Consider the following 17,208-nt stretch of genomic DNA (forward strand, 5'->3'; position numbering starts at 1 on the left):
AAAGCCACGCTGGCCCCCCAACGTTGATAAGGTAAGCGAGGCAGCCAGATATGTCCATCATTCACCAGATTTATTGTGACTTCTCCCCGTTTTGGTGGAACCGCAGCATGTTGTCATTCTGATAACCATCCTCTGGTCTGAACACACAAACAAGCAGGTAAATGCAGAAGAGCTCATGAATCATGCGGTGGGGACCACGTCAAAGCAGAGTCGCCGCTTAACCAGGAGGTTACAGCATTTTATGAGTAGAAACACATAAAACCTGGTTAACCTGGGCGCAAAAGTATTGATAATTGACCCAAAGCGTGGAAAAATACCCCGCGGCCTATAATGTGTTGTCATGGAAAGGCCAAGCATAAATGTTAACAGAAAAGATGACTTCTGCTCAGACTAAGACGTATTTGTGCGTTGGCAGTAGCGATCATTTGCATCTGTGCTTGCAAACGGCAAAGACCTCGGAAAGATGGGATTTCTCCTAACCTCTCACCGCTACGGTGCACAAGGTCATTTAGCTCCTGATCAATAACTTGCATTGAGCCCGCCCCTCCCCCACCTCTTGTTTCTGAAAAGGCCGTTAAATCGATGGGAACAAATGAAATTAAGCTCCTGGGCGGCTGGGAGGAGTAAACGATCCTCCTGTGATTAATAACTTACTGTAAACGTGCCTGTGCCAGGCAGATCACCGCACAGCGTTTCCATCTCCTTGGCGACGCTCCGAGGATGAAGCTGCAGCGGCGATCTGATACAAGCAGGAACAAATGAGTTTGTTTGTGTCAATTCCAAAGTGTTACATCACATTGTTTCTTGGGATCCTCAAACCATAAAGGAGTTGGTGGTTATTCTGACATGATACCAAAATAAAAAATAAACATAACGATATGTGCTTCATCTGAAATTTTCATCCACTTTGACAGAAATGACTGAATGTTACTAGGTAATCAATCTGAACACGCCTGTTATTGCTGCTTTCAGGGGCTAAAAAAACTAACAAGTTCAGCTTGGCAGGGTTGCTGCAAAGGGCAAAGCATTCTGGGAAGTTTTTCCTGGAGTTTTGAGATTTAATACGCTATGCGGCGGCCTTTCCCATGTAGTGAAAAGTATGTTTCTACCCTTTTGTTGTTGACTTTGTGTTATGCTACGTTGGTTGGATTGGTTGGAAATGGTTTCTTTTAACCCTTGTGCTATCTTAGATGACCCCACCCTTACATTGATGTGTTCTTCCTACCATGACAAAGGTGGATAAAGGTGGAAAGATTTCATGTAATCCATGGACACCAGTGAAGATCACAAATCATTGAAGAAAAATTGTTCAGAGCACTGTCTAGTGGGTCTAGATGACCCAACTCCCAACGTTAAAGTGCCTAGGATAGCACAAGGGTTACGCCATCAAAGTAAGAATATTGCACAAAACAATACAATCAGCAGTAATACATTTATACAAAGTCGTATCAACTTAGGATAATTACATTCACAACGCCTTCGCCAATGAATGTTCAAGCGACCACTTCCATTGAAAAATCTATACAAACAGAAGTGTTTCACAAACATTAATGCGTGTTTCGGGTTTCCACATACAAAACAGTTGCAATCACACATTAAATGCTCATTTCCAATTTAACCAGGTCAAATTTTGACCAATTAGGGCCTCAGATTTGGTATTGAGGCATTGATTTGGTTTCACTGCTGAACTCGGTAACGTCGATTAGCCTGACGATGTTTGTTTTTCAAATAAAGATAAACCAAGGCCGCTGTCCTGACGCGCTGCAAATCCGCGTCCACCATTGCAAGGACGCTAGCAATGAGCCGAACCGTTTCCTGCCCAAATCACAAGACTTGCACTGCTCCGACCTTTTGCACCAAGCCTCTTCTAATTGTCGACGGTGGACATGAAGCTAGTGTGAAGGTAGTTTTAGGTAAAGTGATGCTGCAACGTCATCATCCCCTTTCTTTGACCTATGTGACCGGTTGGCCGGCCGACCGACCTTTATTGTCATTGTCTTACGTACAATGAAATTAAAAGTGCCTTCTGGTCAGTATAGCATTCATCCTCAAAAAAATGTAAACAACTCACCACTAAAATAATAGATAATACAAAAAATTGCATGAAAAGTGCTTCAATATTTGTTAAAATGGTTAAAAACCAAAAAAATAATAAATAAAAATAAAAACAATTAACATTAAGAAAGGTCCCAAACTAACATAATTCATAAGACGAGATCCAGGTTTAACATGTATATGGTAGCTGGATAAAAACAGTTCTGCAGCCTCTGCCTGAAGGCAACAGGTCAAACAGGAAGTGTCCGGCGTGTACCACTTTAAACCATTTCAAATCTTTTCACAATAAAAGACTGTTGCACCCTTTTCTGCTCACAAGATGCATTCTGTGCACTGCAGACAGCATTTTGTTTTCATTTCAAAAGCCAGTTGATGATTAGAAACTAATGAGCAAAGTAACAAGATGAAGGAAAAGTGCTGCGGCGTAAACGGCTGGAATATTCTTCATACAGAATCACAGGTGCAGCAGGAAAACAGTTTGCCGTCCTTGACCGACTTCATGGAACAAAAGCTTCCAATAATATTAACAATAATAACCAATCCCTCAATCAATCAACCCAGCCATGACCATCTATCCATTTATTTATTCATTTATCTATTGAGCCACCCATCCATCACCATTTGTAAAGCCTTTTTGTGCGATAAATGAAACAGAAATGAAAAAGTTACAAAATAAAACATCCCAATTCTAATTCATTCACCTTAAAAATACAAAGTTGGGAATAAAAAACTTTGGGGAAACACATGAAAGTTGAGGCGTCTGCATCAGGAGGACGCTATCAGCAGCATGGACAAACATCCCCCCCAGCCAGAACCAACAAACTCCTGGTTGCACAAGCTTTGGCTGGAGACACACTGGAAAAATGATCAAATAGAAATAAAATAAAGAAAGAAAACATCAACTACATAATACATATAAAACAAAATATAAAACCATAAATCGGGAGATTTAAAACCAATGTGATCTAATACCATCCAAACTATTAAATACCAATAAAATAATAGAAAAACACGATTTAAAAAGGTGAGTCTTGAGTTTGTTTTTTAAAGTTTTTAAAAGTTTATACTTTCTCTGCAGCCTCCAGGTACAGTATGTCCACAGCTCTGGGGCACAGTACTGGAAAGATGTCTCATCGTAGTTTTTATTTTTGGCTCTGTGAACAACCTAAAGGTCATTGCTGGAGGCCTGCAAGATTTGAAGTAGGGGTTTCAAAGTAAATTTACCCAGGGGCTAGTAGAAGCGGAGTCTGAGTAAGTCTGGGGGAAAAAAATCCTCAAATATCTTGATTAGCTGTTTTAGTTATTTCTTTTATAATATATATAATAATATATATGCCAGAGTCTTGTTGTTGTAATTGAGGAAATTTGTCCGGTTATGAAATCACACATTTACTTTAGAGCCTCCCCACACTCAGATGCAACAAAAGTGGCTGCCAACATTTGGAAAAACAAGTTCTGCTGTAGAAATATTTTAGCACCTGATGGAGCTGTTAGACTCTAAGAGTCGCTGATCATTTAACCCTTTATGATCCGAGTTTTAGCTCCAATGTTGAGATCCTTTCAGCTACTGTATCTGTTCAGCTGTTGACGCGATTGCACATCGGTGCAAAGCCGAAATCTAAAACCACTTCTCTGTCATGGTGCCTCTGTCAGTTCTCCTCCCCCTCCCCTCTCTGCTCTGCTCCTGACTCTACCAGCTGTGACTACTCACCTCATCAAGCCTCAGCTCTTCATAAGGAGACCCAGCTCCAGCATTCATCGCCAGTTTGTTGCCCCTGATGGTGCTTAGTCTGGTCTTTAGACTCATGTCTGGTCCCTACGTTTTGGTTCCTCAATAACTTTGTTTTCCTGCTTCAAACCACAAGTGTCACCTGAGTCAGATGTCCCCACGAGCAGCCGCTACGTTCCTGAAACTCCTGAGAAAACTGAATCCACGTCAAGATCTCCACGCCACGCATCCTGTAAACGCCAGAACTCCAGTCACACCACGAATCCTGAACTCGTCAAGATTTCCAGCCACGCCAAGAATCCAAACAATGCCAGAGCCTCTAGCCACACCACGACTTCTTACCACGCCGGATCAAAATAAATCCTGTTACTTACCCTCTAACTTACCTGTGTCTTCCTTCCGGGTTTCAGCATCTGGGTCTGCCTCGTCCACTAGTCATGACATTCTCTCTGTGTCAGAATCAACTGACTTGCGTTACTCTTGTAAACGGAAGAATGACATTGTCAAAGACCATGTATTATTTAGACGTCACCAGCGACATCTCCAGTGTTAAAGAGTTACAGACTTCACTAGAAATTGTGTTTCTGATGTTTTTAACATATTGCGGAATTTTTTGGATGGTTTAACTCAAAGTTGCATTTCTGAGTCCTTCTTTATCCGACTCGTTCTGAAAAATGCAGTTTAAAAAAGCTTGTAGCTAACGGAGGTGCTATAATCCCTGCTGCTCTCCATTCCAATGCATCCAGTTGTAGACTAGTTCCATGACTAGATCCATGTAATTTTCCTCGTCCGAGCTGCCATCTGGCTTAAAACTACATGGCTAGATAGCTGTGTTCTTGCACTATTAATGTTCGTTTGGGGGTGTGAGAGGCTGTAATTGATACTTTATTGATCCGACAATGGGGAAATTCTTCTCCGCATTTGACCCATCCCCTGGGGGAGCGGTGAGCTGCAGCCGAACCACACTCGGGAGGCAGTAGCGTTAAGGGTCTTGCCTAAGGACCCTCACTGAGTGATGTTAATTGCTCGCCATTGATATGGTAAGTGCCCCCAGTACCATCGCTCATTCCCCTCCAGGAATCGTACCCTGGATTCCTGCAGCCTCTCACTTTTCCAACCGAGCTACTCAGCCGGTAAGCTAGCGAGAGTTCTCTGTAAAGAGTTACGGGAAGTTGGGGTGCAGTTTCTCTGCACCAATGGTCTCACCAACAACTCAAGCTACGTTCACACCGCTCTCTGCAACGCGCATTTAAGCGGTCATTGTAAAGTCTATGTATATGTGCGTAAAATTGCATTTCGGGCTTCTGCATTCAAAACTCTCAGGTTCAAGTATAGCTAAGCGAGTTTCCATGACTGCTTTCAGACTCTGCTTGCAAAATGCGCGGCCATTGTATTAAAAGTTAAACCAGGTCGAACATTGGTGAATCAAGGACCAAGGACGTTTGGATGGCGTCCCCTTTAATTCACAAAGTTACCTACCGCTTGAAAATTGATCATGAAGGAGAAATCCCAAATTGGGGTTTGTACCCAGCCGGAATTGTATGACTCCAAATCTCTCATATATCAGAATAGAGCTGTGAAAGAAAAATCTTGGAGCAAGATTCACAAGATTTACACAACTTTGAAATTTGCACGAAGTCATTTCCAAATGTAGGTTGTGCGAATATCAGGTAGCAAACTAAAAAAACACATTTTGTAATAAACAATTGCCACTCTGCAGAAACTATGTCCCAAAAACCACCCAAGTGTTTTGATTTTGGCTAAAACGGCACAATCATAAGTAAAAGACCACAGGGAACCCTTTTAACATAGATCCAAAGATGACCGGATGTGGGTCTTTAATGTCTGAATCGACAGGAATGTTGCAGCTCTTTAAATGAAAACGCCATCATCATTATATCTTCATTAAACATAAATGTCTTTTTTTATAAGCGATCAATCATGCCGCTGGCTGCTAGGAGAAGAGGGGGAAGTCTGAGGGCTTATTTTTCCCAGAGGTGCTGAAGGGTCACAGCATCGCTGTGGTCAACACGCCCCCTCCCCCTCACTGTGTGAAGTGTACTTCTTCTCTCTTGAAGAAACTGTGTAGAGACGTGCTGTTTCTGCGGCTGCACAGATGGGTTTCACTCTTTTATTCATAAGGGATACTCGTACTTTGATCTGGCTTTGCATGTGCAGCATATGTCAGACTGAGGGAGCCGGGAGGTGGGAGCGAAGCAGGACTTTTCTCCCGCAGACACCCTAACTCACACCAGCGCTGCTTTTTGACACTCTTCAGCTCCTCGGGGCTCCATGGGCTTTCTATTATGCATGAGTGTCATAAGCAGTACAGTCAATCTGCCAGACGCAGGAACGGCGTGAACGGACGTGGTCTTTGGCTATGAGGGGAGGGACTGTCCGCTTTACCAAAGCAACACGGCGCACATTCTAAAGAAGAGCCAACTTTAAATTGGGGCATAATTAGAATGTGTCAGTGATTGTTCTTGTCAGACTAAGCGGAGTCTTGTCCTTGGTTACAGTTGCTATGATCAGTGAGCCTTCCTTTACATCGAAACAATTTATTGTGACAACAGTGGCAGATCTATGGCTTCAAATTTATTACTGGCCAGTAAAATCCCTCAATTACTAGCCTGAAACCGTCAGATTTGTTGACAGAAATGAGAAAGACCAAATTGAAAAAGTGAACCTTTTCTTTTTTTAACTAATAAAAATGTTACCTCCTTAGGTTATGAAATGGATCAACAATGCATGGTTCCATGCAGTTTAAGTTGCAGGCTATATTCAACTGTTGTTTGTTTCGTGTTTTCTTTCTTCATTCTTCAAAAAAAAGACATTTTATGAAACAATTTAACATTTGGTAGCAAATACAGAAGTTATCAAAAAGCTATCCTTTTCTGACATTTTTCCTGGTGCTGTAATGCAATACATTTCATTGAGTGTTTGATTAATTATGACATGGAACTAATTAATCTAATTAATTCATTTTTAATTGAACCTAATAATTGCTGTGAAAAAGCCTCATTTTGGTGTGTAGTGTTGCTGCAGGAATTTCTGAGGAGGGGGAGCGGAGATGAAGAGCAAAGGCTGGTTCCACCAGTTCCTGAATTGCTACCAACCGAAGTTTGTGCCCGTGCACGCGTGCCTCTCGTCTGGGCGCCGTAGGTCTCGAGCGGTCTGGGCATTGGGCCCAGAGTGCTTTGGAGTGGGACGGGTCCCTGCCCTGGCGGGGGTGGGGGCTCTGCGCGCTCTCTGATCCTCCTACTCCTCAGACAGGGGGGCTGCCAGGTCTTGGCCTACGACCCTGTGGTTGGGGTCCGGCGTGTGGGAGGGTTGTTGCTCCGGGGTCTTTGTCTGACGGTGGGGCTCTTGGATGTCTGGATCGGCCGGGCTGCTGTGCTGCTGCGCTGCCTACCCATGGCTCTGGGGTGTGAGGTGCCAGGCCTCCTGCCTTTGCTGGAGCATTCAGTGTGATCAAGGTACACATTGGTTCAACCCACTTGCCTATTCACTTTTACTCAAATATGGGCATGGGTAATATTTTTTAACTCCTCTTCAAGAATATTAGTTGCACAAATCTTGTGTATACCTGCCTTGTGAGATAAATATTCCAACATTAATGTACGAATATACTTTAAAACCTGTACATAGCTGTGTGCAGACTATTTATAGGTGTGTGCAGATGTGTGTAAGTGAGAACTAACTAATAAAAAAAGAAAGAGCTAATTTGTATGTACTTAATTAATTGCGATTAACTCCATAATTTGATTCCCTTCTATGAAGCACAGGTTCATAAGGCTTGTTATTTTGCTCCGATCTTGTCTCTCCAAGAGCTTGTGCCTCTTTAACAACCCAGCACCACTCCTACTGGGTAAGATAGCTGTCAAAATGAAATGTATACATATAGACACATTTGTGCACATGGTAGTCTGTTTTCTTAAATCTTGTTGATTTTTATACAAAATGTCCCCTGTTAAAACAGTGTCGAAAACTGTCACTGGGTCACAGGCATATCAGGCATATCAGGTCATGAAACATTTAACAAAGTGCGCGTGTTTAAATTTTTATTGAATAGAACTTTATTGATTTCTAAAATGGGGGAAAAATAACTTATAGCTATGTTGAAAAAAAATTATAATTAAAGCAATCTCCAGTCAAAATGTATATATATATATATATATATATATATATATATATATATATATATATATATATATATATATATATATATATAATGTATATATAGTATTTTGAGACAAAAATACTGTTTAATAAACATAGTATTATGACCTATTAGTAGATAACATTGTTTATGTACTGATAATTCAAAACCTACATAGTAAGAGTACACAAGATACTTTAGTATTAACAGATGAGGCATTTTATTACAAAAACAGAAAGCAGTGACTATCGTATTTCATTTTCTGCGGTAAACCGTGCAATGGGGGCAGCATGGCATTTCTAAAGGGCTGCTGGCTCCATGAGCGGCGCTCCATAAGCACGTGCCACGGAAAACACTGTTGCCTCACTGTGGGCCGATCCGGGCCTTCATAAACACTCCAGTGGGCCGGAGTGGTCTCCTGCCGGGGACTTAACGTGCCGCGGGGCAAGTAGCGACTTTCTGATGACAGACAGAATTTGCGCTCAGTGTATATATACATACATGTGCCGTGACGTATGCATCAGAGGATGTTCTATTGGCTGTCCAGCATGTCAATCAAGTCATGTACTACTCAGTGAGGATTTTGATTTACTGACGGATTTTTTAGAAATATATTTTTATTTTATTGGTTATTTCTCTTGGTTATGTCCTTGAAGATCAACCAGTCGACCGCGATCGACGTAATGAGCACCCCTGGTGTAGACAATGCACCCACAGACTGTTTCAGACCGAGAAGTGATGGTAAAAGTCAAGAAAAAGAGTAAAAAAGGTTTAAAACACAATTTTCATTGGAATGGGCCTTTAAGGTCGTAGCATAAAGGTCTGTCTGCGCAGCGTTTGCCAAACAAAACGTTAAGTATAGTAGCGATTCACCTATAATGTAAATGGTGAATTCATTTATAATGCTTAAACCAGCCAATAACAAAGTGATACTAAGCTTAAAGACTTGAGGGTGAATCAGGGCCAAGAAAAACAAACCTATCTTTACAAGTGCTGATGTTGTTTTAAAAGAATCTAAGAAAAACTTTTAATTTGTAACCTAGATCGACAAAAACAAGCCATAAAGCTACAGACAAATATGCCTCTATTCCTATGTGAACCACAACCAATGATACACTGAAGAGGCTGGCGGGCTACAGCACCACACATGCACGATAAAACGACACACAAACTACACATCTCTGTTGGCATCAAGGGGGAAGCTCTCCACGAGCTGAGACAAGCCAAAAAGCAGCTGCTGGACGACAGAAGAAAGCTGAGATTCACCCCGGGCTGCCGTCCAATCCGGAGTAAACACCCATCAGGGAATCAACACCTGCAAACAATATTCATGCAAAGATCCACAGAAAACAGTGATCACTCACTCTGTCACAGAATAAATCCACATTTTAGGGGAGACATTCAAAAGCTGGAACACAACTGTAGGTGTTACAGCCTCCACACCACATAAAAGGAAACTTCATTCTTAACCCTTGTGCTATCCTAGGCACTTTAACATTGGGAGTTGGGTCATCTAGACCCACTAGACAGTGTGCTGAACCTTTTTTCTTCATTGATTTGTGAACCTCACTGGTGTCCAAGGATTACATGAAATCTTTCCACCTTTGCAATGGTAGGAATAACACGTCAGTGTAAGGGCGGGGTCATCTAAGATAGCACAAGGGTTAAAAAAGTCTTCAAATTGGGGAGTCAGACGAATGAGAAATCATATAGGCCAACATGTTTGCATTATGTCCTGGTTTGTGGAACGTTCAAACATTATAGTCCTGAGCAGATACCCCTGCTTGTGAGACTACAACATCCGCAGGTTGTGATGTTGTGTGTTTGAACCATTGACTGTATAAGAGAGTTGGACTGAGTGAGTGTGATATCCCCCATTGAAAATGACTGACTTTCAGTTCCAACAAAAATGGCACTGATCATCTGCCAACTTAGTGGGGGATTTTTTCAGGAAAAAAAAAACTTGTTTGGTTAGCAGTGCTGGGAGTATCAGCACTGAAGTATAACTGCGTTAGAAGTTAAGTAACAGAGTAATCAAACTAATTATTATGTGATTTAATCAGCCACAAGCGCTTTATCCTCCCTTTATTCCATCTTGCTTCCCTGTGATTCTCCCATGTTATCCTTTTGGCGATCAGGTTCTTCCTCCTTCACCCGTGTCCAGACTTCACACAGACCCATTGGTGCCAGACTGTAGCGGTGTATGCTGCTTGTTCCAGCGCCTCCTCAACGCCAACCCGAGTTCCGTTTCAGACCTCAGCATTTTTTGTGACCAAGCATTGCTCCACCAAAATCCTGACCTGTCCCTTCCACAACGAGTTGCCATTCTGTGATTCTGACCACCACCTGTCTCCGCCTCCTGTTGCGACGTCTGTTGCAACGCCTGTCCCCACATTTGCGATACGCCTCACAGCACAATTACTTACAGAGTACAGGTCTTGAAATGCTCTTTCCTCCTAAACCAAATCCGAAATACAAGTCCCGCCTCGCCGTCTGGAAGCCATATGGGCTCACTTGTATCTCACACAACTCATTATCAATAACCAACACAACTCTTTCTACTGAAAAGCATCCCATCATCTTGCTTCTCTCTCCTATTGAATTAAACACTACTAGACTTTATCTCCACTGGATGATGTTCTGTTCTATCCAATTGGGTTTACTACAGAATCAACTCATAAGGTATTACTACATAAACTTTATCCATATCAAGCTTTCAGTAATTCATGGTAGTGAACACATATTCCGTGTTTCTTGCAGTGCACAACAGACTGCATTAGAGTTTAGGCCAACTTAATGTCGTAACAATACATTTACATGTGTAGCAGTGTTATGCTGCACAGTTGCAGTCAATCCCCTGACTACCTGGCAGGGGTATAAAAATGGTTTGGCCCAACATTTAGGCACTTGCTGTGCGGTGCTAATACCCCACCCATTTCTGGGCTTCCTGGTAAGGATGGTGATGCTGTCTCCCTGTGAGCCTGTTTTTGGGTTTCTCAATAGGTTTTTTTTCTAGCTGAGAAAAAGAACACTTGCATCCTCTGTGCTCAAGCAAGTTTACGGTGTGGAGATCTTTCTCCTCGCTCCTCAGATGACCAAAGTTAATTTTCGTGTCTGTGCTTCTGCCGGTTTTGGTTTAATATTTATTCGGTTTTAATTGATTAGTTTCTCACTCAGGTGCATCAGAGGCACCACTGCTGCTTTATTTTCGCTTTTCTTGGATTTTTCTGCTTAGCAGTTGCGGCCGCTAACTTGAACCAGTGGGCTACCAACTTCACCCATTTGCCCCTTCGCATGCACTCCTCTCTGCAGCCGGGCACGGGGCGTCTGGAGATTATGGGTGTGGTCGGCTACAACTGGAGCTCCTAGCTGCCAACTCCATGCCACGGTGCTTCAGCTCCTGCCTGTGGGCTTCAAGCTGCAGTCGGTGCACTCTTCCTTTTTGCCTCCGCGGGCCTATGTTGCGGCCAACTGAAGAGCAGGTCCCCCCCCCCTCTCTACTCGGGGTTCATTGGACATAGGACCCACCAAGAGGTGCCTCCCAAGGGACCCGCAACTGACGTGCTGGGTTTCATTTTGGCTTTGAAACCTTCATTGTGTCCGTGTGTGTTTGTGGGAGTGGTTGTGTGTGCATGAGCACCAATTGCCGTTTTAGCTCCCCTAACAGCTTATTACCCACTCCTGTCTTGTGTTTCTTTGCCCCCCTCCTTTACAGGGCCAGGTGCTTGTTGTGTAAAAATGTTCTTTTTTTAATCTTTGAGCTCCTCCACGTTCGCCAGCCCAGCGCTCTATTGGTAACCTCAGCTCGGAAAGACCTTCTATCCAATCTTCCCTCCCCAGTGTGATTGTGCTTCTTTGTTTTTTTTTTAGGACAATCTTCCAATACTCTTCTGGATCATCCAAATGCTCTCTAGCAAACTTTAGACGGGCCTGCTCATGTACTGGTTTTAGCAGGGGGACACGTCTGACACTGCAGTATTTGAATTTTTGGCGGTGTAGTGTGTTACTGATGGTAGCCTTTATTACCTTGGTCCTATCTCTCTGCAGGTCAGTCACTAGGTCCCCCGTGTGGTTCTGGGATTTGTACTCATCGTTCATGTGATTATTTTGACCTCATCGGGTGACCCAGATGGAGGGAGATTATCAGTGTTCTTGTATGTCTTCCATTTCCTAATAATTTATCCCAGAGTTGATTTCTTCACACCAAGCTTGATTATTGCAGATTCAGTCTTTCTATCCTGGTGCAGGTCAACAATGTGGTTTCTGGTGTCCTTAGACAGCTCTTTGGTCTTGGCCATAGTGGAGTTTGAAGTGTGATTGTTTGAGGTTGTAAACAGGTGTCTTTTCTATAGATAACCAGTGCAAACAGGTTCCATTAATACAACTGGAGGACAGAAGATCCTCTAACAGAAAAAGTTACAGGTCTGTGAGAGCCTAATATCTTGCTTGTTTTTAGGTGACCAAATACTTATTTTCCTCTATAACTTTCAAACAAATAGTTGAGATTTTCCTATGTTGAAAATTACAGGCCTCTGTCATCTTTTTAAAAAGGAGGATTTGCACAAGTGCTGGCTGACTAAATACTCTTTTGCCCCACTGTGTACATCTAATATATTGATCCACACAATGTCTACAGCACATTCATAATTAAACAGCAACATTTAATTTAGCATAAAAAATATTTTTTCCAATGTTTTGCTTATGAAAACAATTTTTAATTTACACATTTATGCTACCTAATAATCCTCCAGGCGTTAGGCAACACTAAGCCAAGTACAGCAGCCACCTCAAAACTCTCAATTCATTAATTAGACACAATGAAAGAGGCTTTGCTGGGTTTTTAAGAGCCCCTTTGTTTTCTGCCGAGACAAATGGAAAATGAATCAATATTTTAAAAAAACAAACAAACAAAAGAGGCAAATTTAGCTTTAAGGACTGTGGAAATGATGTTTGGCCCCATGCTGGCCGTGGAGCACTCACAAAGAAAGCAGGGTTCAAAAGGAGTCCAAACATATAATTGAATTTGTTTTCAGTTTAATCACCCCGATTAATAATACGCCCGTAGCACACGAGCATAATGTGTTTCATAAATGTTTCATGCATTTAAAGTGCAGATGTGGGATGTTGTGTTTTCGTTTAACAATGCTAATTACTGCCCTGATCATTTGGAGTGTGTTGTGTGTTCTCCTTGCGGTGTTGTTGGACCTGAAATAAAAGAAGGAAGAAAAGAGGGGTTTTCTTTTCTGCCCCGGTCTCCAGACCATTTATTAAGGTGTGTTTATCATTCATATCGACCCAGGTTAAGTGTCCTGAGAATTATATTTAAGACCGCCGGTCTCAGTTGGCAATTAGGTACAATTCATTACAGGAGACACACAGACCCAGCTGGGAAAAAGCAAAGAGAGGATACAAAGTGCTGTACCTGGTAATGCAGGAAGAGAAGAAGAAAAGCGCAGGACTGTTTTTCTAGGAAAACGGGAAAAACAAGAAGGGATGTGTAGGAGGGAGTATGAAAAAAAATGGCAGATTGTGTGGAAGAGGTGTGTATGATGGAGGGGAATGGAATTAGTACGAACAAAACAAGACTTGTTGAGCCAGAAGAAGTGGAGCTGTGTTTTTTATTTTTTTGTAGCAGTTCTGCGGATCTTGGCTGCACCTTCAGCACACTGTGCGGTCTGCGAGAGTCGCGTTTCTCAGAGAGAATTTCACACCTTTCATTTGTTGCATCTTGATGTGGAGCTTGTCAGATGTTTCTGGCGCCTTCTTGCCCAGCAGAGTGGGATCCCGACGCTAACTTTCCTTTGAAGCTGAAACCTCCTGCTGGTGAAGGCGAGCTGTTCAGAAAGTTTACACGTGAAAACATATCTGAACCCCTTGAATAAAATCTAATTACAGCTACAGGTAGAACTAACACAACCCATAGAAAAGTGTTTCATCACAATTTCATCGAACTTTATTAACTTTTCTAACTTTTGTCATATATTTTTTGTACAAATTGGTGGCAAACTTTTTCTTCAACTTTTTGATACTATATTTGGTGTATTAAAAGAAAACTTTTTAAAAAACGCAGCATCTGACAGCTCACTTCCTGTCAATCAGAGGTGCACTTTGCATGTTCATGGACTGTAGATGAGAACTGGAGCGAGTGAGTGTGATGTCACCCCTAGGAAATAGTTTACTTCAGGATCCAATAAAATAAAGCCAATTCAGTCACCCTTTTTTCCCAATAAGGATGTCGCCGTGTTGGAGTCAGTTTTTTAAGTTTTTGGTCCAAATCGGTCTGAGCCATCATTTTTATGGCAACCAATCCCACCAATCAGGAGTAAGGTTGTTGGAAGTCCACACCCCAACCACTTGAAAGCGGGTTCAGGGGAATCTGTCAATCAAATGTTTCAAACGTTCAACGTGATACACCGTACTTTTACTGAGGCATCTGATTGGCCAGTGTATAACTTGAATTAATTGCAATAAAGAAAAAAATATCATAAAGCAAATTGACAAGAACGTGTTAGAAAAAGATATCAGAGCAAGAATGGTTATTCTGACAAATAGAATGACAGTTATAGCTGTTTATTTCTCATGGAGGTCTATTGGATTTTGCCTGCCAGGATCTAATGGGTACTTCCTATTTCTAACACCAGGGGGGTGGGATCACTTAGTCCAGTTTGCTTTCCCAGTCAATGGTTTAAATGCTTTTTCAATGGGTGGTATTAATGTTTCCATTTAGCAATTTTGCTGGTTGTCTTATATTCTCTTTTTATTTTTATTTTTTTTGCATCAAAATCATTTAGTGAGAACTTTTTAGACGTTTGAAGGGTGTAGATCAAACCACTGTGCTGCGGCACACTAGTTTGCCGTAGGAGATGGTCAGGTGTGCCGTGGGAAATTACCCATTAACTGATCTAACAACATTTCCCATCTTCAGGATATCCGCTCTGTGATCATCCAAACAAGACACTGAGTAGTTAGGAATATGAAGGATAATAAAATACTTTTTTCTTTTTTTGTTTGATTCTATTAAAGACACTTTGATAAGAATGACAGTACTGCGATGTAGCCACAGCTTTAGCTCTGTTTTTGGAAAACAGTCCAGAGAGAAAAGTCCATTCTTGGAGGCTTAATCACACGTCATCAGTCTGACCAATCAGAAGTGGTTAAAGTTTTCACTTCCTTGTTCCGATTTAGCTCATAAAGTCTCTCAGTTCCAACAAAAATAACAGCTAAAGCTCGTCTTTAGCGGTGTAGCTTTCCGCGGGATCCGGTATCAGACCGTGGAACAAGTGAACAAAACAATGAAGCTCAGAGAGGCAATCTCCGGCCATTTTCGCACTACATTTCCCATGATGCATCGGGTTAAAGTGACAGCATCTCAGTGTAAAATGAGTCTTCGCTGTCTTGAAACTACAACGAACACACATCAAACAGTTTTAAATCCTCTTGATGAAGTCAAAGGTCAGTAGTTTAGTTCTCCTTCAAGGTTTGTGTTTATTAACAGACAAACATCCCAGAGTTTGGTCCAAGTCATCTTTCTAACTGAAACACTTTTCCAATAACGTCTGGATTGAAGGACAAATTCAGTTTCAGACTTCAGTCACTTTTCAAAAATGGAAAGTTAAGCTTAAGTAGAAGTAATAACATTTTAGAAACAGGATTAAGGTGAAGTGGCCAACAGACAATTAAACTAAAAGTTGCCCTTGCACCAACATTGAAAGTAATATTTTTAAGTAAATCATTATTTAGAAGGAATATAATTGTTTTTTTGTGAGGTTTCATAAGATTATATGTTAATAAACTTGAGGAAAAAACAATTACCAGGGTAAAATTTCAAATAATTTTGTTAAAATTGACTGAAAACTAACTTAACTTTTATTACAGCTTTTAGAAAAAACAGCTGCAACTTCAAGCTTTTTCTGCCACAATTATCACAAAAACGCATGTGAGATTGTGGAGGGACTGTACATACATACAGAATATTCGTTTCTCCTTTTTTTAATTTTTGGATGCTGGTGTGCCGCTGGATCTTTGTCGAGGATAAAGTGTGCCGGGGGGGGGGGGGGGGGGGGGGGGGGCGCTTTCTGGCTCCTCTCTCTCTGTGTGGGGTTGGTGGTGCTGGGCCTGGGGTGTCGGCTCCTCGGGGGATGGGGTCCCTGGGGGGGGGGGGGGGGGGGGGGGCTGGGGGACAGCTGTTTGACCAACGGGGGGGACAGTTTACCAGCTGTCCCCAACCTACCCCCTTCCTCATATAACCTCATATTAGGGTGAAGGGGTGGGGGGTTTAGCCTGCGATGCGCCTACTGCCCTTACTTGGCAGTGGTACCCCTCCCATGGTTGCCGTATGGAGTGGGCCCCCCCTCTTTCGGTTTTATTTGCACCTTAGACATGTAGGGCCCTTGGTAAGGGGGGTGCTTGGACATCACTGCCAGCAAGCAGCGGATGTCCTCTTAGCACCCTACCCGCCAATTTTAACCGCACCTTAGACATTTAGGGCCCCTTGGTGGGGAGGGTGAGGGGACGTCACTGTGAGTAATTGGGAGATGTCCCCTCAGTGCCCTACCCGCCAATTTTAACTGCACCCCTCTCAGTACACACACCCCTTCCCCCTCAAAATATACACTCCAACATATAACACACACACATGCACACACACCCCCTCACAAACACACATACACGCACACACACATTTTGCAAGGAAGGTGGGACCTAGGACCATCTGTCCACTTCCCCTTCCCTGGTGGGGGGTACGGGTCCCTTGGCGGCGGCTGCCGTGTCCCCTGGGTGCCGGTCTCCTGGGCCCGGCGGTGCTCTCTCTGCTCGGGGGGGGGGTTAACATTACACCTGAGCCGGGGGTGTCCGTGTCCCTGGGGGTGGGTTCTGGTCCTTGCCACTGGGCGCTGGGCCCCGCCAAACTTCCAACAGGTCGGGCCATGTTTACAACACACCTTGTGGGCCCCCCTTTTTCCCCCGGGGTGCTCCCCTCCGGGGTGTGGGTGGCTGGCCCCTGCCTTGCTCCTCCCTGGACCAACCGTGGGCCGGGTGGGTGGCTGCCTGGAGCGCAGAGCAGGTCTCCCTCGCTCGGGGGATGCCCAGAACTCCTGGGTGGTGGTGGGGTGCTCGTCTGGGGCTGTGGGTGCCCTTCTCGGGTGGGGCCCTGCGTTGGGCTTTTCCGGTGCGGCGGGGGGGCTGCTCTCCTGGTTGGGCTGGGGCGCCGCACTCTTTCCCCGTGCTTCCCTGCTCTCTGGCTCTGGGGCCTCGCGGCGGTCCTGCT

The sequence above is a fragment of the Oryzias latipes genome, chromosome 23, assembly GCF_053564925.1.
Source record: "Oryzias latipes strain Hd-rR chromosome 23, Olatipes_Hd-rR_3.1".
Classification (NCBI taxonomy): domain Eukaryota; kingdom Metazoa; phylum Chordata; class Actinopteri; order Beloniformes; family Adrianichthyidae; genus Oryzias; species Oryzias latipes.